This window comes from Notamacropus eugenii, chromosome 1 (assembly GCF_028372415.1).
Source record: "Notamacropus eugenii isolate mMacEug1 chromosome 1, mMacEug1.pri_v2, whole genome shotgun sequence".
Taxonomy (NCBI): domain Eukaryota; kingdom Metazoa; phylum Chordata; class Mammalia; order Diprotodontia; family Macropodidae; genus Notamacropus; species Notamacropus eugenii.
The window spans coordinates 154603861-154631171 of NC_092872.1; the positions used below are offsets into that span (position 1 = coordinate 154603861).

General features: G+C 37.6%; 1 protein-coding gene and 1 long non-coding RNA gene across 4 annotated transcripts in view; one reads left to right on the plus strand and one right to left on the minus strand.

The window, feature by feature from the left end:
• Positions 1-27311, plus strand: part of ADAMTS17 (ADAM metallopeptidase with thrombospondin type 1 motif 17) — a 489795-nt gene that overhangs the window by 380822 nt on the left and 81662 nt on the right. The window lies entirely within an intron of this gene.
• Positions 1-27311, minus strand: part of LOC140509260 (uncharacterized) — a 263848-nt gene that overhangs the window by 27075 nt on the left and 209462 nt on the right. The gene's annotated exons all lie outside the window — the stretch shown is intronic.

Genomic DNA, 27311 nt, shown 5'->3' on the forward strand with positions numbered 1-27311 from the left:
TAGGCCCAAGGAAAAAGAGAGTGGGGACAGAGTTTAGAAAATTAAATGAGTTTGAAAATTGTATTTTATACTGGGTCTATTGTAATATTGATAGTAATGTTATTTGTCTCATTAATATTAATTATTTGGGCATAGTCATTCTTTTTCCCTGTGAATATAAATCCTTCACAAAAGTCTCACTGTGATGTTTCATCATGGCATGGAAGTGACCCTCCATTCTTGAAGGCTACATCAGAGCGGGTAAGCTTTGGCCAATTCTATAAGCTGTACAAGCTTTGGAACACACTCTGTCACTCTGATGATAAGCCTGGTGAAGCAGGGAGAAGCTGACCACCAGTATGTTGGTCGCTGGCTGATCAATACTTTGACTGAGACAAACCATTAAAGAAAGATGCAACATGGCCCTCAGTCCAGCGAAGTCCCTTTCATATCTACGTTGACAATCATAGAGAGGCAAAATGGGGAGGGGGGATAAATAATAGTTACTTTTTTCCAGTAATAAACATTAATTTAGCTATTGCATACTACTGGAGGAACTGAAACATATAAATATTGACATCTGTGGTATAAATCAGCCAGAAGACATACCATATTTCACTGCATAATTATCACAGATTTTATGCCATTTTTTGCAAAAATGGGGTGCGACCATTATGTGAAGCTTTTAAAAAATATGTGCTAATATTATGTCTTTTAGCTTCTGCCAGTCTCACATCAACTTTTTGTTCAATGAAAACTCTTTCTGCAGCTGTTTCCATGCTGTTCAGTGAACACAATCAGCTTGAAGTCCACAGAATAGTTTTTATATTTACCCATAATCAGAAAGAAATGTTTCACACATTAATGTATAGAGTCTGGTAGACAAACTCTGCAGTTTAACAAACTTAGGAAGGTGCATGTCTTACCATATCATGTGACTTATTCATGGCAGCTTTGGCTGCCTGCCCACTCCCCTTGTGCCTATGGCTCTTCATTGGGTTGAGTGACAACACCATTAGTACTGCAGCTCTCTAAACAAACCACACAAGTCAGCTTTCAGAATATACTGATAATGAGTGTACGCTGAGAATTCTAGGCTCACAGCTAGCAATGTGAGAGAGATAAATGAGTATTCATATGCCACTGGTGAACATACTGTTAAACACTGTTTACCTTTTAAGCAGTGTGAGAAATAGATATATGTCATGTAATGATTATTCAATAAAAGGTTATAAACCAATTTTTGGACTAAAAAAACCAAAAGCCATGGTGCAATGATTATGCAGTGGCAATGGTTATGTGGTGAAATGGTAACAATGCCAGGTGAATGGAAGAATGGCTTTCAGGAGCTCTTTGGAGAATTCTATAAGGCATTGGCTGGGTTGGTTTTGTCATGCACCTGATTGTTTCCAGTAGTGGAGTAATAACTCATTATATTCATATGCCAAAGGCAACATGAAATATTTCAGATCATACTTTATCATCTAGTTTTGCAGAGCTCTTAATAATCTTGAGCAAAAATATCACCAAAATAGATCTGATTATCCTTTCCCTTGAACTATTTCTTCTTCCTAGCTTTCTTATCACTGGATTATATATGTACATATTTATATATACACACATACATATGTTTTTATATGTACATATAAATGTATATATGTATTGTGTGTTTATGAATACATAATTTTTTGTGTGTTGTCTCTTCCATCAGAGGATGTGTTCCCTGAGGACAGACAGGGACTTTTTTTTTGCCTTTTTTATGAGGGGAGGATGTCACCAAAGCTTAGTATAGTGCCTGATACATATTAAGTGCTTTTAATATATGTTTGTTGACTGATTGATTGAAATCAAGGTAATGGTAACTCATCAACTAGTATCTGTTGCAGAGAATGATGAGATAGAGAAAATCTGAAGAAAATTACGAGATGTCAGCACATATGGATAATTGGTGACTTCATTGTAAATAGAGAACATAAGAGAGAATGATAAAAATGTGTTGGAATTTGATTCAAGTTTAAGAAGCACAAGAGACCAAAGGCATTCAAATCACTCAAAAGTCTAATGCTTTTATATCAGAAATAAGATTATTTACCAATAAAAATTGGAAGGTACTGAACATAGTGAGCACCAAAGAACATCACAAAAATTAAATTGACTGTATCCTAACTGAGTGGGAAACAATTGAGATACAAACCTAGAAGTCAGTTTTTAAAAATTAGCTAGCCATTTGTGCATAATTGACTCAAATTAAATCAATTTCAAAATCGATGCATAAAATCAATTGTGAAACAGAACAGAAAGAATAAAAATGAGAAGCCATCATGTGAACTTAGAATGTTACAATCTGATTATTCAGATAAGTCATTCAAGCCCCCAAAAGGGAAAATGTGTAAAGGTTAACGTATTGACTCTGATTTTTACTGTTTCCTATAGAAAGTTAGCAAATATAGAGCAATATCCAGAGCAAAGAGGGCAAAAGAGCCTGGAAACTAGTTTAAGTAAAAAAAACAACATAAAAAACACTCAGCTTTCTTGCCAAGCACAAAGATACTGCAGCTAAGATAATGTTACTTTAGAATATAAACTCATTTGCAAAACATGATAAAGGAGGATCATGTTAAGTTTTAAAACCAGTATCACTGTCCACCTAACAATTCAGTGATGAACAGGGAAATAGGAAAGCAGTCTGAATCTGTTTGTTGTAAAACTCAAGGAAGCAAGATTATCAAAGGGAATTCTTTGACAAAACCAGAATGACAACTCAGAAAAAAATGACAACAGCTTTGTCAATATTTCTATAACTATTTTTTTCAATACAATGAAATTACAAAAATTGTACTCCACCACCTGAGTTTACATGAGGAAGTAAAAATGGCACATAAGAGTTTTCTCAGTGAAAACATGGAAAGGGAATAAACAGGCTTTGTAAAACATATCCTATAATATACAATATTTACACAGTGACCAATTGACCCAAAGGTGTCAAAAATACAACATATTATATATTACAACAAAGGGATGACTTGGTAAAGCAAAATGCAGCCTTGACCTCAAAGTCACGATTCTACAAGTTTCCTTGCCAAATGCAACCACAACTTTGTTCAGTGTCCTGATTAGTAAAATAAAGACAAAACACATGTATATGCTAACAGAAGGTCTTTGCAACTTTTCTGAAGAATATTCAGAATAGAATCCAAGTAGAAAAGAGAACCCATATTAATGACAATGTGCTCCAGATATTTGTTATTGCTGGTGTCTTGATCACATCAGCATCTGGAATATTATGGGTCTCCTCAACAGGATTTATGATCACTCAAAAACAAAATAAACTAAGAATTTCTGTTGTCTGAAATGTCCTGTGTAATTGGATGGGCAATGAGTTTGTCAGTAGGTTTATCTTGGTCAGGAACTGCAAAGAGACAATGGTATGAGCCCAGAATTAAAGAGGAACAAGAGAAAAGGGCAATCTTTCCAGCTTCCTCTGTAGTTATCATATTCATATTTTCTTACAGCACAGTAACATTTGATTTTATCCATGAACCACAATTTGTTTAGCTATTCTCCAAATGACTAGTATCAGCTTTTCTTTGCTACAGCAAAAATTTTTTGCTATACATATTTTGGTGAATATGGGACCTTTCTTTCAGTCATTGTTCCCTTTGGGGTATATATGCTTAGCAATGGAATCCCTGGGTCAATAATATGGTTATTTTAGTTATTCTCTTAGCATAATTCCAAATCACTCTTTCAAATGATTAGACCAGTTCACAGTTCTACCAAGAATTCATTAGTATGCCTTTGTTTCCACAATCTCTCTAGAATTGACTATTTCTCCCTTCTATCATCTTTGCCAACTTTCTGGGTATGAGATGAAACCAGAATTACAGTGATCAGTGTTTCTCTTATTCTTGGGGATTCAGGGCATTCTTTGAGAAATAGTTAATAGTTAGCAATTCTTTTTTGAGAACTGTTCACATTCTTTAACCTCTGATCTATTGGAGACTGACTTTTTGTTTTATTTATTTCTGTTATTTGTCCATGTATCTTAGATATCAGCCCCAAGTGATTTGATGTAAACATATTTCCCTAGTTAACAACTTCCCTTCTTATCCTGGTTATATTCAGATTCATTCATCCAAAAGCTTTTTAGTTTTGTGTAAATAGTTATCTGTTTTATGTTTTGTGATCACCTATATTCCATTTGGTTAAGAATTCAATCCCTACCTATAGCTATGAAAGTTATGTGGCATGCTTCTCTCCTAGTTTTTTCATGATATAATCTTTAATATTAAGGTCATATATCCACTTTGAATTTATCATGGTATTAGAGGTATGAGGACCTAAGCCTAATTTCTGCCAGGCTGCTTTCTGGTTTTCCCAGAAATTTTGTCAAATAAGGACCTCTTTGCTAGGTAATTTACACTTGGGAGTTTATTGAACAATGAATTATTGAGTTCAGATATTTATGATTCTTCCTTGTCTGATCTGTTATATTAATCTACTTTCCCATCTTTAACCCATGCCAAGTGGTTTTGATAATATTATAATTAGAGGTTTGGAAGTGCTATTCCTCCTTCATTCCTCTCTTTTTCATTATTTTCCTTGATATTCTAACCTTTTTGTTTTCCCAAGAGATTTTTATTATTTTGTATAGCTTTGTAAAATATTTCTTGGTTGTTTGATACAACACCGAATTTGTAAACAAATTCAGGCAGTACAATAGGTTATCACAAAAGTTTTAGCGACATTAATGGCTTAATAGCAGTAAGATTTTGGGAACATTCTCTCTGTCCTTTGTGTTATATTTTATGGCCAATAGGCCAGCTAGGTGGTACAGAGTACCAGGACTGAAGTCTGAAAGATATGTCTTTCTGAGTTCAAATATGACCTCAGACACTAACTAGCTGTGTGACGCTGGGCAAGTCAACTAACCCTGTTTGCCTCAGTTCCTCATCTATAAAATGAACTGGAGAAGAAAATGGCAAATCACTTCAGCATCTTCACCAACAAAACCCCATATGGAGATGTGAAGAGTTGAATACAGCTGAAACAATAACAACAATGGCTAAAACGCAGTTGGAGATAGAAGACTGGAGATCAACCAAGAGGTTAGGGTTAGACAAGCAGAACTGAGAATCATCTGCATAGATATGAAAGCTGAATCCATGGGTATTGATGGGATCACCAAGTAAAATAACATAAAAAGAGAAGAAAAAAGGTCCCAGGACGGTGCCCCTATGGGACACCCATGATAGGTGTGCAGGACCTGGATGAAAATCCAGCAAAGGAGTCTGAGGAGAAGTGGTCAGACTGGTAGGAAGAAAACCAGGACAGTGTCCCAAATATCTAGAGAGAAGAAAGTATCAAGGAGAAAAGGGTGATAGTGTCAAAGACTGCAGAGAGGTCAAGAAGGATGAGGATTAGAGAAAAAATAAAGGCTGTTAGATTTGGCAATTACGAAGTCATTGGTAACTTTGGAGAGAGTAGCTTTTGTTGAATAATGAGTCTAGAAGCCAGTATGCAGAGAATTAAGAAGAGAATGAGAGGAAAGGGAGTTGAGGCACATCTTGTAGACAACCGTATTAAGGAATTTGATCACGAAAGGGAGAAGAGATGTAGGGATGGATGGGTCAAATGAGGAATGTTTTTTGGAGAATGGGGAGACAAAGACATGTTTGTAATGTTTATAAGCAGTAGAGAAGCATCTAGTAGACAGGAAGAGATTGAAAAATAGTGAGAAAGTGGGGTTAATAGAAAGAAGCAAACTGCTGAAGAAGACCAAATAGAATGGGATCATTTGTGCATGGAGAGGAGTTTTCCTTAACAAGAAGGATGACTTCATTATGTGAGATAAGGGTGAAGGAGGATAACATGGAAGAAGGCATCTGGTGTGTGAGGAGGGGAGAAAAGAGAGCACATCTTAATAACTGCATCATGACTTGAAGTAGAAAACAGGAAATGTTAAAAGTCTTGAGAAACAATGGTTAAGAATAAGAGAATCTTTGAGCTATAGGGACTTTAGAGATCCCAAAAATCAACCCCCCTCACTTTACAGATGAGAAAACTAAAGCCCTGAAGAATGAAGTGATTTGTCCAGTGTTACATAGCTAATTAAATGGAAGGGCAAAGACTAGAATTCAGATTAATTGGCTTCTGGTCTAGTTTACTTAGCATTATATCATCCTTCCTTTATCTAAAAAGTTGTAACATAGGTATTAGTAACTTATGGGTCTGCTCTCTGAGGCCTGTTGCCAGCCCCTTCCTTTCTCATGAGGGAGAAATAGGGTAGTGCCAAGAGCTCTGGAGTCAGAGTCGGGTTTATATCCTAGCTCTGACACTTATGCCCTGAGTCCCTTGGACAAGTTTATTCCCCTAATCTGGACTGATTGTTCCTCTATAAAATGGACTACATGGCTTCCAAGGTTCCTTTCAACTCTACATATATGATCATATGACTCCTTGCAACCTACTTTACTGCTTTCAAGTGTCAGAGCTTACTCATCTACATAAGGGCTTGTGCACATAGAATAACTAGAGTTGGAACCTTAATATATAACTTTGGAAAGGCTAACAATATTTAACTTTTAATTCCCATTGCCCATCCTTGGATTCTTCATGAATTTACCAAATATTTATTAAGTGGCTAGTAGATAAAAGTACCAGTGGCACCGTGCTAGATGTGAGGTATGCAAAGCTGAATAATATATATCTCCTCTATCAGAATATTGGCTCTTTGGAGGCAAGAACTGAGACAACACAGGGAAAGCCAAAATGAAGTGGTTTTAAAGATTCAGTGAAAAGGGACCATTTCAAATGAGGGGAAAATATCCAGACAAATGGGACAATGTAGAGGAACACTTAGAAAGGGAAAATGAAGATGAAGCTGGGGAAAATACAAGTAGTCTGGCTGATTCTCAAAAACGAAAGTTTTACATAAGAGGTCGTGGGATGCAGGCTAACAACAATGGGGAAATTATATGACCAGACCTATGTTATTTGAAGTCTTTGTTAGAGGTTGGATGCTGTTCTATCTCTAAACTAAAGATATCGTTTATTTTCATTTTCATACCATGTTTTTGAGAAGTTTTATAAAACTTGGATTATCCAGGGAACAGAACCTTGGAATTCTTAGGTATCTAAGATCACCACAAGCTGAAAAGCAAATGACCACTTGGAAGCTCAAAATGACCATTTCTGCATATATCTGCAGAAGCACAAACTAATCTTTAGTGGGAATACTTGAAAAATCCACAAAATAAATTTCATCTATATATAAGGATGGCAACTGAACCAAACAGTCATGCCCAACTCAACTGAAGTTACTAACAAAATACTCTAGCCCAGATGTCTTTGTCAGGTAAAAACATTAATAGTAGCTAGCATTTCAATTGAAGCAATCAAAGGCATTTCAGTTAGGTAAGAAAAGATCCAAACTCAATTTGGAAGGAATGAAAAAGATTTAATTAGATGAGATGATGCTGAGCAGGAAGACAGTACCTAAAAGGGAGGTCCTCCAACTGTATCATCTACATTCAATTATTATGAAAAAGAAGTGGAATGGAAGATGAGGGAGTTCTTGGGTGCTAGATAATCAAATTTTTAGTATATGTCAAGAGAATTTGAGCATGAAAATAAGGACATTACTGAATAATTTATTTCCTGTCTAGCACGGTTGATGAAATTACAAAATGTAGGCAGCAGGTAACAGAAACAACAGATGTTAAAGTCTTTTTTTAAATTTATTTCTTTATTTTTAGATTACAACATTCATTTACACAAAATTTTGAGTTCCAATTTTTCTCCCCATCTCTCTCCTCCCTCTACCCCATAACACCCTGCATTCTGATTACCCCTTCCCTCAATGTGCCCTCCCTTCTGTCACACCCCACCCTTCCCTTATCCTCATCTTCTCACTTTTCTTGTAGGGCAAGATGGATTTCTATACCCCATTACTTGTATTTCTTATTTCCCAGTTATATGCAATAACAATTCTCAACATTCGTTTCTAATACTTTGAATTCCAACTTCTCTCCCTTCCTCCCTCCCCATCCATCCCCACTGAGAAGGAAGCAATTCAGTAGAGGCTGTATATGTGTAGTTTTGCAAAAGACTTCCATAATAGTCATGTTGTGTAAGACTAACTATATTTCCCTCCATCCTACCCTGTCCCCCCTTTATTCCATTCTCTCATTTGATCTTGTCCCTCCCCCAAAGTGTTTACTTCTAATTACTCTCTCCTTCCATTTGCCCTCCCTTCTGTCATCCCCCCACACCGCACTTATCCCATTCTCCCCTACTTTCCTGTAGTGTAAGATAGATTTTCATACCAAATTGGATGAGCATGTTATTCCCTCCTTAAGTCATATGTGAAGGGAGTAAGCTTCACTTTTCTCTTCTCATCTCTTCCTTTTTCTCCTCCATTGAACAAGATTTTTCTTATCTCTTTTATGAGAGATAATTTACCCCATTCCATTTCTCTCTTTCTCCTCCCAATATATTCTCTCTCACCCCTTAATTTTATTTTTTTTATAGATATCATCCCTTCTGATTCAACTCAACCTGTGCTCTCAGTCTATGTGTGTGTGTGTGTGTGTGTGTGTGTGTGTGTGTGTGTGTGTGTGTGTATAATCCCTCCACCTACCCAAATACTGAGAAAAATCTCAAGAGTTACAAATATGATCTTTCTATGTAGGAGTGTAAACAGTTCAGCTTCAGAAAGTCCTTTATGATTTTTCTTTCCTGTTTACCTTTCATGCTTCTCTTGATTCTTCTCTTTGAAAGTAAGATTTTCTCTTCAATTCTGGCCTTTTCATCAAGAATGCTTGAAAGTCCTCTATCTCATTGAATGACCATTTTTTCCCTTGAAGTATTATACTCATTTTGCTGAGTAGGTGATTCTTGGTTTTAATCCCAGTTCCTTTGACTGGATTATCCCATTCCAAGCCCTTCAATTCCTTAATGTAGAACTTGCCAAATCCTGTGTTATCCTGATTGTATTCCCACAATACTCGAATTGTTTCTTTCTAGCTGCTTGCAATATTTTTTCCTTGACTTGGGAACTCTGAAATTTGGCCACAATATTCCTAGGAGTTTCTCTTTTCAGGTCTCTTTCAGGAGGTGATCAGTAGATTCTTTCAATATTTATTTTGCCCTCTGGTTTTAGAATATCAGGGCAGTTTTCCTTGATAATTTCATGAAAGATAATGTCTAGGCTCTTTTTTTGATCATGGCTTTCAGGTAGTCCTATAATTTTTAAATTGTCTCTACTGGATCTATTTTCCAGGTCAGTTGGTTTTCCAATGAGATATTTCACATTATCTTCTATTTTTTCATTCTTTTGGCTTTGTTTTGTGATTTCTTGGTTTCTCATAAAGTCATTAACTTCCATGTGCTCCATTCTAATTTTTAAAGAACTGTTTTCTTCAGTGAGCTTTTGAACCTCCTTTTCCATTTGGCTGATTCTGCTTTTTTAAAGCCTTCTTCTCCTCCTTGGCCTTTTGGACCTCTTTTTCCAATTGAGTTAGCCTGTTTTTAAAGGTGTTATTTTCTTCAGCATTTTTGGGTCTCCTTTAGCAAGCTGTTGACTCACTTTCCAAGCTCCTCCATGGCCTGAGCCCACTGCATATTCATTTTGGAGGTACTGGATGCAGAAACCTTGACTTCCTCTGACAGTATGCATTGTTCTTCCTCATCCAAAAAGATAGAAGGAAATACCTGTTCACCAAGAAAGCAACTTCTATGGCCTTATTTTTTTCCTTTTTTTGGGCATTTTCCCAGCCACTTACTTGACTTCTGAATCCTTTGTCAAGAATAAGGTCCTAGTGCTCCTCCTCACCCCAGGACCACGCTCAGAGGTGAGATTCAGATTATCTGCTCATTTCCACTCAGGGCTGAGGTTTAGATCAGAGACTCAATACCCCCAGGGGCTTTAAGCTGAGCCACTCCCTCAATGGAAGCTGTCACTGGACTCAGCCACTGACATGCAGTGTTGCTTCCCCGCTGCTGCCACTGCCACCACTGCCTAAGGTCCATACTGGTGGGGGGGACCCTGCTCCCCTCTCACCCAACTGGGAAAGTCCTCTCACTGACCTTTGACCTTTTCTTGGCACTTGTGCTTTGAGGGATCTGAGACCCTCCCTGCTGGGGATTCTGCCCTGGAGGCCTGTTCCGGTCCTGTTCCTCACGGTTCCACACAGCCAGGGCTGGGCTGCACTCTGCTCAGTGTCCTGTGGGACAGAACTTTCTTGTCAGCCTTCCAGGTCACCTTTGGCTAGAAATGTCTTTCACTCTGTTGTTCTATGGCTTCTGCTGCTCTAGAATTTGTTGAGAGTCATTTTTTACAGATATTTTATGGGCTGTGGGGGAAGAGCTATAGTATGTACATCTTTCTACTCTGCCATCTTGGCTCCACCCCCCGTTAAAATCTTAAATAAAGTATAAAACTATATTTACATTGTTATCCTTTTGTGAAGTATTAAGAAGTCCTTAACCAACTTGATTAAATGCAATGGAATTAGACGGTAGTTAGCTGCCCTTTAAAAAGCAAGTGCACTTAATATAAATTTATTCAATGCAAGAGACAGTTCTTATAATATCAGCCTTTATATCTAAATCATGTACCCATTTTGAATTTATTTTGGCATACAGTGTCAGACATTGGTCTATGCCCAGTTTCTGCCATACTATTTTCCAGTTTTCCCAGCAATTTTTGTCAAATAGTGAGTTATTATCCCAGAAGCTGAAGTCTTTGAGTTTATGAAACAGCAGATTACTACAGTCATTGACTACTGTGTCTTGTGTTCCTAGCCTATTAGGGGCAGCTAGGTGATACAGTGGGTACAGCACCAGTGCAGGGAGTCAGGAGGACCTGAGTTCAAGAATCTCACCTCAGACACTTGACACTCACTAGCTGTGTGACCTTGGGCAAGTCACTTAATCCCAATTGCCTCATCCTGGGTCATCTCCAGTCATCCTGATGAATATCTGGTCACTGGATTCAGATGACTCTGGAGGAGAAGTGAGGCTGTTGACCTGCACAGCCATCCCTCACTCAAAACAAAGTCAAGTGCAAGTCATGTCATTATTTCTCTGATCTCATGGTCATCTTCAGCAATGAAGGACAAACACACACACACACACACACACACACACACACACACACACACACACACACACACACACACACACACCCCTAACTTATTCCACTGATCCACCACTCTATTTCTTAACCAGTACCAATTGGTTTTGATGATTGCTCCTTTATAATACAGTTTAAGATCTGATATGGCTAGGCCACCTTCCCTAGCATTTCTTTTCATCAATTCCCTTGAACAGACAGTTCTTAGGTGTATGAGATTTGCAAGTTGAGAATAGACCTATTTGGGAGAGAGTTTTTTTTTTCCTCTTCATCCTCACCTCCACCCACCTTAATAAGCCATATCATTTTTCAGGAGTAGCATTCATCCAGTGGGAGGGGAGATGCCACATCCAGCAGGAAGCAGGCCCAGTCAGGCATGAAACTGGAGGAGCCCTGTAGAATTCAGAGAGTTATTCCTGGCTATGGAGAGCTGAGCATTGGAGAACAGGATCAGGGAACCCAGTTGAGATATTGTACTCTTAGAGAACAGATTGAAGATATCACAGGAAGAAAAAGAATAGAAAAGAGAATACACATACATTAAAAAAAATTAAAAATACATAAAAAAGAATACATGTTACCTGTGTGAGTATCTCTCTACTACTAGTATGTATTATGCATTTGCCTATTTTTCCCACTCACAGTGTGTAGTTGTGAAATGTGTCCCAGGATTTTGTGGGGAAGATTTGTTACTATTATTTTTACAATGCCAGCTCAATAAAAGTCCACTTAGAGTTAATTGTGTCCACTAGATGCCATTTTTAAAACACTTGACACATTTTATTTTTCCCCAATTACATGTTAAAACAACTTTTAACATTTGGTTCTTTTTTTAAATTTTGAGTTCCAAATTCTATCCCTTCCTTCCTCCTTACCCTTCCTCCCCTCCCTGAGATAGTAAGTAATCACATATAGGTAATACATATGCAATCATGAAAAATACTTCTATATTAGTAATTTTGTACAAGAAGACTCAAAAGAAAAAAAATGAAAGAAAATGAAAAATGGCTTGCTTCAGTCTTCATTCAGACTATATCAGTTCTTTCTCTGGAGGCAGATAGTACGCTTCATCATTAAACCTTTGGGATTGCCTTGGAATTGCTGAGAATAGCTAAAGTCATTTATAATTCTTCATCCAACAATATGGCTTTTACTATGTACAACATTCTCCTGGTTCTATTCACTTTACTTTGCATAAGTTCACGTAAGTCTTTCCAGGCTTTTCTGGAATCCTTCTTATCATTTCTTATAGCACAATAATATTCCATAGTCAATAGACTTAAAAGTGCATATACCACTGAGGGCTTGTAAGTTAGCATATTAAGAATGTGCACCCACAGAGTACCTTGAACCTGAGGCAGCTGTACTCTGGGAAACCAATAAGTTAAGAGTGTGGCAATCCACAAGAGTCACTGTAGATGCAAATAGCAACCAAAACAAGCTGATATCCATAATTTATTCAAGAAAGGAAGTTCCAGCATAACATCTGTGGTCATAACAGATTAGTTCCAATGTCCCGAAACAAATGCATTCATAGTATATTACATTAGTTTATAATAATGATAAACTTGAGTTATCAAAACAAAGTAAGATTGTATTTGGTTATGCCAAAGTGATATAATGACTTTGTGAGTGTTTTAGGGGTTGTCGTTTTGGGGGGATCCAGAACTATGATTTCACAGGTATCAGAAATTCAGGGTACCTAAATCTCCCTTCCCCAAATAACTTGTAGAACTTAGAGTGTTGGGTGGGGCACTTGACGCATGGTTACATGGCTAGTATGTGTTAAAAGCAGGACTTAAATATGTCTTCCTTATTCTAAGGCCATCCCTTTATCTAATACACTACACTGCCTCTTGTGATTGTAAAAAAAAATATCATATAGGAAAGATGTGATCAGATAAGTAAGTGAACCAGTCATGTGGAAAGAACAAAGAATAACAGATATAGCCCAGCAGCCCTAGTTGATTACCTTAATACAACTCTCTGTATCAAGATAGGGAACTCTCAGTGTGGAAACTCACTCCAGTAAAACAGATTATCAACTTATCTGCAGTTTACAGTCTTAGACATTTGTCTGGCCCATTGAGAGATGGAGTGATTTATACAAAGTCATACAAGTAGAATGTGTCAGAGGCAGGACTTAAATTCAAGTCCTCCCTACTCAAAGACAATACTATATTCACTGTGCTACACTATAAGCTACTACATGGGTACCAACAAAATTTTAAAAGACTTAGAAGGCATCTAGAAGATTAAGTGGATCTTTCATGGACAATTCATTGGAAGATATAGACAACAGTCACACAGAATGACAAAAATGGCTTGCAGTCAATACCAATGGAAAGACTATTTGTGATCAGTTAGAAAATCACAGATCTATTGAAGTATATTCAGTATGCTGTTTACTAAGGCAGGGAAGTATGTAATAAAAACCTGCAACACAATAATATAATATTACATACTTATGCCAATTAGAGCAAGATGCTAATAATGAGGTCATAGATTCTATCCATATGTGCCAGTTAACTTTGTTCTGTTGCATGGCCACAAACTTTACCCTAAACCATAGGCAGCTGTTTAACAAATGTATGTTAATCAAAGGGGAACTGGATGGAAATGTGCAGATGTATGAGTGCTACACATTAGAGGAACAATTCAGAAAACGTTCAATCAGTAGTTTGATTTTATTATTATAAATATATAAACAAGAACACGATACTTGAACCATGAATCATGAACCATGGGCTAATTTACCTTCATTCTATATACCTTGTGAAGCAAAACATGCTTATGTCTACAAAGTATACCAGGGATTTAAATTTGGCCTTGAGAGAAAGGTAGAATTTTGATGACAGGTAAAGAAGAAAGTGAAATTGATGAACAATGAAAGAAAACCTGGGAATTTCAGCCATGAGGTCAAAGAAGTCAAAGAAGTCAAAGAAGGACGAGAAGAATCTCTTTTTCAGTACTAGTTATTTAAAAAAAAAAGTAGGTATGTGAAATTGAAGCCCAAGTATTAATATTAGAATATACCCTAGTACTAGTCTATAATTGCATTTACAAGACTACAAATCAGAAAAGAATGGGTTTTTTTATGTTTTAAAAATCATTACAAATGTGAAAAATAGCATGAAATTATTTTATTTCCATGAAACCTTCCTTAAAAGTGGGGAGCAATGTAATCTGAGGTTAGATATGAAGTCAGAGAAATCAAATCTGAATCCTTGCTTTGCCACTTATGATCTATGTGACCGTGGACAAATCACTTCTCTAGGTCTGAGTTTTCTCATCTGTAAAATAAGGTGGTTTAACTAAATAATCTCTTTGATGATCCTTTATAACTTTAAATTACATGATTCAATGAAAGGGAAGAGATTTACAGTAGGAAATGAGAGACTAGAAAAAATGAGCAAGAGATTTTTATCTATAAGTAAAAACATGAACTTGGTGTCATTCATTCAGAAACACATTTTGGGGGGGGGGGAGAAGTGGAGAATAAGGAGAAAAGGTTAGTTGAGGTGGAAGTGGAAAACCAGAACTCAGAACTTGTTATGTGGCAACCAAAAAGCCAAGAGAAAAAGTTGAATGAAAATCCAAAGAATTCCATATCATTAAAAAACTACTAAAGAAGGGAAAATACAACACAGTGTTGAAACTGGCAGAGTAAATGAGTCTGTATTATTATTATTACTCTTTGACCTTTAAAAATGATTTTGTTCTTTTCCTTCATATTTTTCTTTATTTCTCAATTTTACCTTTTATTTTCTTTGACCCTCTTTTTCCATTAAGTTCCATGCAGTTTCCTTTGCCTTCTCAACTGCATGCTATTAGCACCTCTTTATTCTAATCCTCTGCCTTGCTCTATGAATATTTCTCTCAAGCTCCGCTGTAACACTATGAGATCTGGAATCTGACACGTGGGGTGGATGGTTTCTTTCCAGCATCTTACACCCCAACACAAACACATAGGCAAACCCAGCACTGACATTGGCATGAGATTCAGAAATCACAGATCAGCTCAGCTGTTATGACTGAAAACATCGGTGGGCTGATGGCCAACAGCTTTACATCGATGACCAGAATCCACGGCTATCAAACTTTCCTGCCAGCACCAAAAACATGCAAAACTTTAAGAGTGTAGTTCTTTAAGACACTATGTTTAGATGGGCTTGGAGTAGTCTGAAAGTCAATAGGGTTATGTAACTCATCCTAGGGCACTTGAGCTAATGGTCTAATAGATTTAACATTCCTGTAGCATAAGTGGAGCTTATTAGCCGCTTGAAGAGACCATTCCAAGTTATTAGATATTTCCCTATAGCATTTATGATTTGGATTTTTTCCCAGGCAGTACATGATGTACTCTATATTGAATTAGGACTATACCAAAAAAAGGTACATTCTGTGTCTTACTGGCAATTGAGTAGACCTGTGCAATGATCCATGAGGAAATGTCTTTCTCCCTTAAATTGCCCTTCTTGCTCAATTTACCATAACTAGTCTTGTTGGAATTAAAATGCAACGAATCCCTTCACTTCCAGTGTAAGCATGTAGTGTTAGAGTTTTCTGTGCCCACATGTGTGTGATCATGACTTGAAAATGAAGAATGTGAAAGAGTAAAATGTTTAACTGGATCTAAGAACTGAAAACTCATCATTAAATCTATTTCTAGCTAGTGTGAAAGTTTTCTTCCTCCACCATTTATAAGTAAATCTATTTATTTGTACCATCAGTCAACTGCTTACCTTGCATTTTGGTATGCGAATGGTGAGGAGGAGTTTATACTACTTGAATTCCAGGGCTTTTTCCCCTGGCACTACCCAAATTCCAGAACTTCTCCTACATTTAAAAAAAATAAAGCAATCTTTTTCTACTTTGCTTAAACTAGAATAAATGATAAATTGAGATAAAAGGGGAACTTTTTTTCCTAAGTTTTAGCTTGGAACTAAAAAAATCAGATTTTTTTCTACTTTAATACCAAAGTCTCAATGGAGAAAAGAAACATCAAAATAGTAGTTTAAACAACTATTTGAGACATTCCCACAAAAAGTAATGATGGTGTAAAGGAGGTAGATCTCAGGGATCCTTGATCAAATTGGAGTTTTCCTAGACATGTTAATAATATTACACAAGGCGGACCACTGTTACCTGATCAAATTGAAGAAACATATTGGTCAACATGATGATGATAAAAGGAAAGCTGAAGAGTCACTAAAAGACACTAACAGAGCCCCCCACATATTTTTGTATCAATTCTCAATTGAGCCCTCACTGCAACAAGATGTTTTTCCTTGATTTTTTTAAAAAAAGTTTTATTAGTGTTTTGTTTTTACCTTACAAATAATTACAGATCACCCCTGCTCTGTGAAAGATCTTACAACAAAGTAAAACGATTAATTCAATCTAATAATGCAGTGACCTCATCCAAAAGTGCACGCACCTCTATTCCATTGTTCTACTTTTCTGTTGCTTAGCCAGTACTAGATATTTTAATAATTACTGCCTTATAATACAGTTTAAGATCTGGACTGCTAAACCTCCTTCCTTTATACTTTTTTTCATTATTTCCTTTGATAATCTTGACTTTTTATTTTTCCAAATGAATTTTGTTATTTTTTTCTAATTCAGTAAAATAATTTATTGCTAATTTAATTGGAATGGCATTGAATATGTCAACTAGTTTGGGTAAAATTTTAATTTTTATTATATTGGCCCTGCTCACCCATGAACAATTAATGACTCTCCAATTATTTAAATCTGATTTCATTTGTATAAAAAGTTTTTTAACAATTTTATTTATATAGTTCCATTTCACATCTGTAGCACTCCCTCTAACCTCTCTATTTTTAAAGTGCCTTTAACAAGGCACTGTTAACAAGTGCCTTTAACAAGGTACTCTGTTTTCTCTACCTCACATCCCTCTGGTGGGGGAAGGGGGAGTAGAAAATAAATCAAATACCTTGTAACAAATATGCAAAACAAATTTATTTATTAGCTTTATTTTATACGTACATACATACATACATATATATGTTTCATTTTGCCATCTAAATCTATTACCTATCTGTCAGGAAATGTATAGCATGTTGCATCATCAGTCCTCAGGATTCATGAATGGTTAATGTCCTGATCAAAGTTCTTATGACTTTCAGAATTTTGTCTTTATCATGTGATTGTATAAATTATTCTGCTTCTGTTCATTTTATTCTTCAGTGTATAAAAGCCTTCACACAATATTGATTTTTATAGTATAAATTATTCTCCTGGTTCTGCTTACTTCACTCTGTTTCAGTTCATATAAGTTTTTTCATGTCTTTTCAAAATAATCTATTTCCTCATTTCTTATAGCACAGTGGTATTCTATCTCATTCATGGTACCACAATATATTCAGTCATTCCTCCACTGAAAAACATCCCCTCAGTTTCCAGCTTTTTTGCTATCACAAAAAGAGGTGCTCTAAATATTTTTGTATACATTAGACCTTCTCTTCTCTCTTTGATCTCCTTTGGGTGTAGGTCTAGCAGTGATGAAGTTGGGTCAAAGCAAGTGCGTGGTTTAGTAGTGTTCTTGTATATTTCTAATGTGCTTTCCAGAAGGGTGGTACCCATTCACAGTTCTTCCAGCTGGGCCTTAATGTGCCTGTTTTCCCACAGCTCCATTAACATTTATCATCTTTGCCAGTATAATGAATGTGAGCTCAAATCTCAGAATTACTTTAATTTGTTCTTCTCTAATTAGTAGTAATTTGGATTTTTTTAAAAAATATGGCTAAATGTTTTTTCCTTTGAAAATTGCTTTAAACATCTTTGGAACATTTATTCAATCCTTATTTTTGCAAATTTGAATCAATTCCTTTATATAGTTTGGAAATGAGAACTTCATCAGAGAAACTTGCTGCAAATATTTTCCCTCAGGTAATTGTCTCCCTTTTAATCTAAACTTTATTAGATTATTTTGCAAGAATCTTTTAATTTTATGTAATCAAAATTAACCTATTTTATCTTTTCTTTTTGGGGGGTAGGAGGAGTCAATTGGGGTTAAGTGACTTGCCCAGGGTCCCACAAATAGTAAGCATCTGAGGCTGAATTTGAACTCAGATCCTCCTGATTCCAAGGCTGGTATTCTATGCACTATACCACCTAGCTGTCCCTCATTTTATCTTCTGAGATCCTTTCTAACCTTTGTTTGGTCATGAATTTTTCTCTGTTATACAGAGATCTGAGAGATAATTTTTCCATAAGATGTGATCTTTTATATCTGGATCACATATTCATTTGATTAGTAACAGTATACAGAAGCAAATATATCTAATACCCTTGTATTCAATAAAAACAAAGACCCTAACTACATACGGAGATAATGAGAAAAACTTGTGGGAAAATCATCAAGCAGTATAGAAGAAATTCGATTTAGACCAAATCTCCACACTTTATGGAAAGACTACTGCAGTTAAAAAATCCTTCTGTTCCTCTGTAATCAATTCCCTATTCCACTTACCACTGAGAATATTCCTTTTCTACTCTTATCAAGAATCCCACTCAATATTGACTGGAGACCTCACCTCATTCTTCACTGAAAAAAATTAAGGCTAAAGCTCTGTCTTCTCATCCTATCACATTCCTCAGATATCATCACTTACTAACTCCTCCTTCACTTCTGTGATTTAGAAGTAGCCTTCCTTTCTCCTTACCAAGGTCAATCCTTCCACATGAACCTTTGTTCTCGTTCCCTCCAATTTTTTCCTACTCTTCCGTTAATCTTCATTCTCTCCCTATCTGCTGGCGTCTTCCCTGCTGCCTGAAAACATACCCATGCTCACACACACACACACACACACACACACACACACATCTAAAAAAGAAAAAAATTAATCCTATCATCCCTTCTATCATCTTAAATCTCTTCTCATCTGGAAAAAAATGCCTATACTCAATGCCTTCATTTTCTCTCCTCTCTCTCTTCCAAACCCTATCCAATCTGTTTCTGGACATTTCAGACTGGATGCCTCACACGCATCTCTAACTCATCTCCAAAATAGAATTCCTTATCTTTTCCCTAAGACCTCCCCTTCCTCCCAAATTACCTATTATTATCTAGGGTATCAATATCCTCTCTATCACCCAGGTTTGCGACCTCAAGTATCATCTTTATCTCCTAACTTATTCATTTCACATATCAAATTGATTGCCAAATCCTGCCACTTTCTTTCTCCATTATTATCTCATATGTGTCCCTTTCTCTCCACTCACACAAATACCACTCTAGTTCAGGACCTCATTACTTCTCTGTCAATTACTGCCAGAGCCTTCTAACTGGTCTCCCTGTCTCACATCTCTCCCATTGAAATCCATCCTTAAAAAAGATGTCGAAATTATCTTCCTTAAGTGTACTCTCTATCCAGTGGTTCTTCATTACCTCTCCAGAAGTTCTAGAATCTAAAAACAGAAAGCTGTCAAAATGGTCTTCCTTAAGTATTTCTCAGACCATGTTACCCCTCTATCAAGTGAATCCCTGTATCTTCCCAGTCCTTTTAACTATTACTATCCTCCACGTAGTCTACAGTCTAGCCCTTTTGGCTTACTTGCCATTTCTCAAACATAACACTCCATCTCCTTCCTCCCTCCCTTTGTGCTGGCTACCCCCCATACCAGGAACATTCTTCCTACTTACCTCTTTCTTCTAGAATCTCAGGCTTCCTTCAGAACTAGCTTGAAATGACACCTACTACAGAGGTCTTTCCCAGGTTCCCCAAGGGGCTGTGCCTTTTGCTTTAACATTATTTTCCATCTTTTCTGTATCTAGTTATTTGCATGACACATTCCCTGGAACGTAAGCTCCTCTTGAACAAAAATTGCTTTTGCTTTCTCTTTGTATCTCCTGAGTGTAGCACAGTGCCTGCAACATTATAAATCCCTATGGAATGAAGACAGGGAACTCCTAATGATTGGCTAGCTAAGAATCAGCTACCTCATGTATGCTCTACAGAGAAACAAGCAGTCCCCAGTCTTCTGGCATTCGGCTCTGGAGGACTCTGTCTTCACCTTTCTTTTGTGTCTCTTAGAGTGCAGCAGGGAGGTACGTAGGATTTTTCTTCTCCCTTTTCATAGCTACCATTTTTTTTCTTTTTTTCCCTCAAATGCACTCATTCCATTTATAAAAACATTTCAAACTTTTAAAAAAACAACTCTTGCTTTATCTCTTTGGGGAATTCCAGTTGTATTTGTGCCTAAGCTGTGTTTTTGTCTGAGACATCCTTTAGAGAACACCCCCTTCTTCTGCATTGGTGTCTTGAATGTCCTTGTTTCCTTATGGTGTGGTTCTTTTGCTTGCCTGCTTTTCCAGGCCACTTTCTGATTTTGGACTGGGCTCTGTCTCTTTTCTCCAGGTTAGGGACAGGCTGGGGACTTGCGAGCTCTCAGTGATTACAAGAGTCTAATCCAGGGCCAAGTCTGCTGGCCATCCTGTTACCTGAGCTCTACAAGTTTCTAACTGGGGTCTGTGTAAGAGTGGACTGCTGGTAGACTGGACCTCTGTTAGCCACTTAGAAAGCTTAAAAGTGTAGGCTCCTCTTTGGTCTTGGTTTCCTTTCTTGGTTATTCCTCTGCACACTATGCTAGATGGTAGAAGTGAGAACCTACTTCAGGCTTGGGATCTGAGCCACACCACTGCTGTTGCTGGCTTCTGAACTTCCTGGTTTCTTCATATACTCTACAGGGAAAGGCAACCCCACAGCCAAGCTTTGAACAGGTCCCCTTCTCACTCCATTCTGGATCTGTGCCCCAGAATTAAGTACTAAATGACAAAACCATTAGTTGGCATCTATTCCCAGTGCCGGTCTAGAGGTGACCCAGTCTGTATCTGCAGACCTCTCTGTCTGTCTCCCTATGCCAACCTGGGCCAAACAAAGGACTCACTATGTCTTTTTCTGTATTTCTCCATTAGGATTGGGTCTGGTGCATTTTATAGATCTCTTTGGAGGAGCTGTGGATGGCAGCTCAGCTCCTTCTACTCTGCCATCTTGGCTCTACCTCTCTTCTGCTAGCTCTTTTAGAAAAACCAGGCACCTTCATCCTAAGCTGAGCAGAAGCTTCCCCATTTCTACTCCCTCAAGTCTTGGTTCCAAGACCTGTCATCTCCCCAAGAGAACATGCTCTAACCCAGGGACCATACTCTCTGGAACAAACAATAGGATTGTCTAAGCCAGCTAATGCTCTGTTTAGATTTTTTTTTCAATAATTCCTGATACAAGGCTTACTTCCCTCAGTCAGAGCAATCATCATAATTTATATTTACTATTTGGTATAATTTCCCCCTCAGTTAACTACAAAAACTGATAATGGCTAGAAATCAGATAATGGTCATTTGTCTAATAATAAATATTCACAGACTTAAAGAACAGGTACAGAGACAATTATATATCCGAGGGTGTAAGTTCATTTTCTCTGACCTTTTCATTTGCAAATATAGTCAGTCATTCAGTTTAAAAGGAGCATACCTTGATAACCTGCAGATTTTATCACTCCAAGATGCAAAAGGGCAAAGTCTGAAAGGAACCTCTGGGGCCATCTAATGCATCATTATACAGATATAGAAACTGAGGACTAGGGAGTTAAGTGAAGTGACTTACACAAGGTCAAACAAGTTGTAAGCATCAGAGTTGGAATATGAACCCAGGTCCTAAGACTTCAGAGCCAATGCTGAAGGACTTCTGATAGTACAACCTTTGTAGTAGGAAATAATTTAGTTGTAAGAATTTCTGTGTTCTAAATCTGAACTAATCCTTCCCCTCATTTTTTTAGAATAAAAGATCGCATATAAAAGATATGTAATCCCTACTTAATTTCAGTGAGATTAGGCTGATTAAATTCTCAAATTTTGTGAAGACAACTAGAGATAAAAAGAGCCTTGATGTTTGTGTTTAATTATGGTATTAAAATTATGTAATCAAGGAAAAGTGAAGGAAAGAAATGAAAACTAGGTTGAAGAATAATTAAAGACAAGTACAAAATACACATCGAGAAAAGAAGGGGAAATATGGTCTTTATTTTCCATATTCTGTAAGAAACTTCAGAACCTGTAGGGAAGAAAATGCAGTAATTTTGAATTTGCAGAGATTTTTGATGAGGTTTCCAGACCTTGCCTAAGAGTGTACAATTGAAATTTCCCCCTGGGAATAAACTTCCCCTTTCCCTCTGGGTTTGATTCAGTTTGTGTTTGCATTGGTGATTGGATCTCATACAAAAATGAATAGTTATCAGGAGAGGACAAAGTGATTGATTGACCTTTTCTCTCTCCTTAAAATTAAAGATTGGAGTCTTTTGTTACTGGATTTTTTTAAACAATATAGTTAATATAATTCTCTAATAGATGTTATGGGGTAAAATTTCAGAACACAAACAAAGTATATTTCTTGACCTCAGTTAAACAAAAACGATCTACTACCGCCATATGCCCAGGTTTACAACAGAGTATACATACACACATAAAACATAACCTCATACATACAGACCTTCAACCTGTGTATATAGTAGACATTCCAAAAATTACTTTTGATTGATTTATTGTACCTGTGGCACAAAATAGCATGTCTATGGTCCCGGAAATGAAGGAGTATAAAACCTGAAAACTTCCTGGTCTGGCTCAGACTCAGATATAAGGGTTGTACCTCTTTCCCATACAAATAACACTTTTGTATATCACTATTCAAAACAGATTCCCTCTTTTAAGTCCTAACTTCAACCTCATATTATACATGCATGTGTGTGTATACACATATTATACACACATATGGACATATTATTTACATAATAACGGAATATATTGTTGGGCCCCAGGAGGCTGGGGCATTCCCCCTCTCCTTCTCCAGGAGTCCCTGCCCAACATGTGCATTCAAGAGAGAGGTTAAGCTATTTCTCTTGAACCCCCAGGTTCTTTATACCCTCCCACTACCACCCCAGAGCTCAAGGGGAAATCACTCAATGCTTAGCTTTTGGCCCATAAAGTAGTAAAAAGGTAGATATGTTGAATGTTGTAGATCAGGTATAGGATAGCTGTTCATTTCTTCCACTGAAAAGAAATGTTTAAAATGCAAAAGATTTAAAAGCCTACAAAGACAACAACTTAAACAGGAAATAGTTGTGGAACTTCTGTAAAGGCTTTTTAATCAATCAATCAATATTTATTAGGTTCCTTTTGTGTGCCTGGCACTGTGCTAAGCCCTGGGGGTTCAAAAAGAGATAAAAGGCAGCCAGTGTTCTCAAGGAGCTTACAATCTAACTGGGGGAGACAACATACAAAGAAATATAAGCGGAATAAATTATAATATAGGAAAAATAGGAAATAATTAACAGAGGGAAGGCACTAGTGGCTGAGAAAAGCTTCCTGTAAAAGATAAGGTTTTAAGACTTTAAGAGAAGGAGAGAGAAGGGGGGGATCAGTACTCCACCTACGTGGAGTTGAGGAGGGAGAGCATTCCAGGCATAGCTAACAGCCAGAGAAAATATTTGGAGCCGAGAAATGGAGGTTCTTACTCACCGCCAGGAGACCAGTATCACTGAATCAAAGAGTACATGACAACGAGTAAGGCAAGGTAGGAGGGAACTAAGTTATAAAGGGCTTTGAAAGCCTAATAGCATTGTATATTTGATCTTGGAAACGATAGGGAGTCACTGAAGTTTATTGAGTAAGGGGTGACATAGTTGGACCTGTGCTTTAGGAAAATGACTTTGGTGACTGAATGGAGGACATATTTGAAGGAGGGAGAGATTTGAGGCTGGCAGACCCACCAGCAGACTATTGCATTAGACCAGGCATGAGGTGATGAGGGCCTGTGCTAGAGCAGTGGCAGTGCCAGAGGAAAAAAGGGGGCTTATTCAAGAGATATTTCAAAGGTAAAATTGACAGGCCCTGGCACAGAGACTGAATATGAGAGAGAGTGAGGAACAAAAGATGGCAAATACATTGCAAGCCTGAGGGACTAGGGGGATGTGTTTCCCTAAACAGTAACAGGGAAGGTTGACAGGGAGGATTGAAGATAGTTTAGGGGGAAAGAATGAGTTCTACTTTGGACACATTTAACTTAAAATATATACATGTCTGAAAGGCGTTTGGAAGATGCAAGATTAGACATTAGAGAAGTTGGAGCAGGATAGATAGATTTGAGAATTATCAGCATATAAATGGTAATTAAATCCTTGGGAGCTAGTAAGATCGTCAAGTGAAGTAGTATAGGACAGAAGAGAGAGGGCTGGGGACAGAACCCAGAGGGATACCTATAGTTGTCCTGGTGGTGGGCATCTCCTCCTCCAAAATGTTCTTTATTACGTGTAGGGGGCACCTCTTATAATACAATCAGCACTGACTGAAGGATCCAGGGGCTCCCACTTTCTTGAACTCACAAGATTGCCTCTAAAGCTACAAATATCTATCTCAGCTTTGCTATTCAGTCACCTAAACATAGACAGAGAAATATAGAGCAAAAGAAGCTTGAGATCCCAGCTCAGGCTCACCTGGATTGTACCCCTGTTTCAGCCACCACCTATGAACATTAAACCTTTGTCAAAGTGTGGGATGCCTCTGCTACCTCCCCAAGAAGGGAGATCTCAGAGAAAGTTTCATTCTCCCTGTTCAGGAAAACCAAAGAAGGAGGAGTTGAAGGAAAAGGAAGAAAGAGAAAAGAATTTCAGAAGCTGTCTCTCCTTTTAAAGTAAAGCAGTCCACCAATTTCCCTGTAGTCAGAAGTGCCCCAGTGTCACGCAGAATGAGGGTGTTTCCTAATTACCCTCCCCTATTCCACTTATATGTATATACAACATATCCATATAGAAAATTTCTAAGAAAGGAAACTCAGTGCAAATTAGCACCTCTTCATATATTTAGGGTCATAGAGATTTGTTTGAGAAACTGAGTATTTAAGTGACTTCCCTACTGATAGTCACTGTGATAGAGGTAGAATTTTAACCCAGGCTGCCCTTCAATAAATGAATGAAAAAGATTTATGAAGTAAATACTTTTGTGCCAACTACCATGCTACTTACTGGACACAAATACCAAATGAAAATCCTTTCTGCCCTCAGGGAACTGATATTTTACTATGGGAAAACAATGCATAGGGCAATGGGGTGCCCTGGAAGGAGCATTTGGTCTTGAGGGTCCCAAGGACTGTGAGAGGAGATAGGAGATAGATGCAGGGCAAGATCAACATGCTGTTTCCCTTGACAATGGCAGTTTCTTAGGATTCCTAAGTCGGAAAAACTGTTAGGGAGATGAGACAGCTGTGAGCTTGGAGTGGGCTGACTGTGTAATAAGCTGTGTGAGGTAGGCAGCAGTCAGGACAGCTCAGGTCCCAGAGCTGGAGCACCAGACCTCAAAGTATCGATTCCCTTAAGATATGGTCTGTGGTCTTAACGGCACAGTGGGCAAGACTGGACCATCACCAGCCATCTCAACCTTTGTCTTGCCACTGGACACAGAAGAAAGTAGAGCTGATGATCTCGTGCAGCTCTGCCTCACTAAAATCCATCTCACTTGAAAGTTAAGACATCACACTATGTCATTGGTCCTCTTCAAGAAAAAAGGACCCCCCCCCCCAACAGTAACAACAGTGGGCAATAAGACAGCCTACACCTCTTATACATATGTGTTTGTACGTAGCATGTGGATGGATATATGTGTGTATGGATGCCATTAGAGTTACTGTATCCGTAGAGAAAGACTGACTATTCCAAGCAGTAACATACATTTATATGTTGCTAACTTGTGCTTTGGATAGAGTCTTGGACCTGGAGTTAGGAGGACCTGAATTCAAATCTGGTCTGAGACACTTACTTAACTCTGTGACCCTATATATGTCACTTAACCCTTTGTTTGCCTCAGGTTTCTTTTCTAGGAAAAGAATGTGTTTAATTATAACATCTGCCTTCTAGAGTTGTGAGGATAAAATGAAATATTTGTAAAGCATTTTGTAAATCTTGAAGCACTATATAAAAATAATTATTATGTCCATGGTTAAACTTAGATATGGTCATTTAGGTGACTCAATGGATAAAGTGCCAGACCTGGAGTCAGGAAGACTTGAGTTCAGATCTAACCTCAGACATTTGCCAGGTGTATGACCTTGAGCAAGTCGCTCAAGTCACTGTTTGCCTCAGTTTCCTCATCTGTAAAATGAGCTAGAGGAGGAAATGGCAAACCTACACCAGTATCTTTGCCAAGAAAACCCCAAATGGGTCACAAAGAGTCAGATGCAACTGAACAACAACCATCACAACGAAAAGTCAGATATATCTACCTATAATTTATATGCATATATGAATATTCCATGTGTAAGTATATATTGTTCAAGTTAGCCTGAAGGGCTAGTCAGGGCTTTGACCCAGAGTACTGAAAATTTAGTGAATTACTTTTTCCATAGTAAAGTGTGGCATTCCCTCAACTGAATTTATCTTAATTCCTTTTATTATTTTCACATCATTAATTATAAAGTTGATTTGAAGACACCTTTTCCTTTTGTTTATCCTCTGTGTTTTTCATTCTCCTTGCCCCAAGCACCACAAGTGCCAATTACACCTTTGATCTTAGGATTCCCATAGAGACTCTTTTGAATGGTGTTAAATCCAACACAAGTACAGTTTTCACATGGGAGGCTCACCATGACCAAACCCTGTATTAAAGTCAGACTTGGAGGGCTTCACCAAGGAGGGATGCCTTCTCCGTTTCAGGAAAGATGAAGAAAGGGAACAAATACTGGTTAAGCACTTTTCTGTGCCAGGTCACCTCATTTAATCTTCATACACAACCCTGGCAGGTAAATGCTTATATTATCCCCATTTTACAGTTGGAGAAACTGAGGCAAACAAAAGAAAGTGATTATGTCCAGGGTCACACAACTAGTATGTGAACCTAAGCTATGGCTTAGTCATGCCATGGATCATGTGGGGTTTTTTTTTTTTTTTTGCACAAATGGGGATTTTAGGGCTAGGTTTGGGTAGATTTATAAATCAGGTTAAAAAATGTTCATTAGTGCCCTAAACCTTTCCTTTTTGTTACCTTTTCTGCCCCTGCCAGGGGAAACTGATCTCCAGGTACCTACTCCTTTACTGTTTTCTCCCTCTCTCTAATCTACCACTACAATATTCATCACATGACTTCCTTTTCTCCATCCTCCCTGACTTAGCTCTAATACAAGTTCTCATT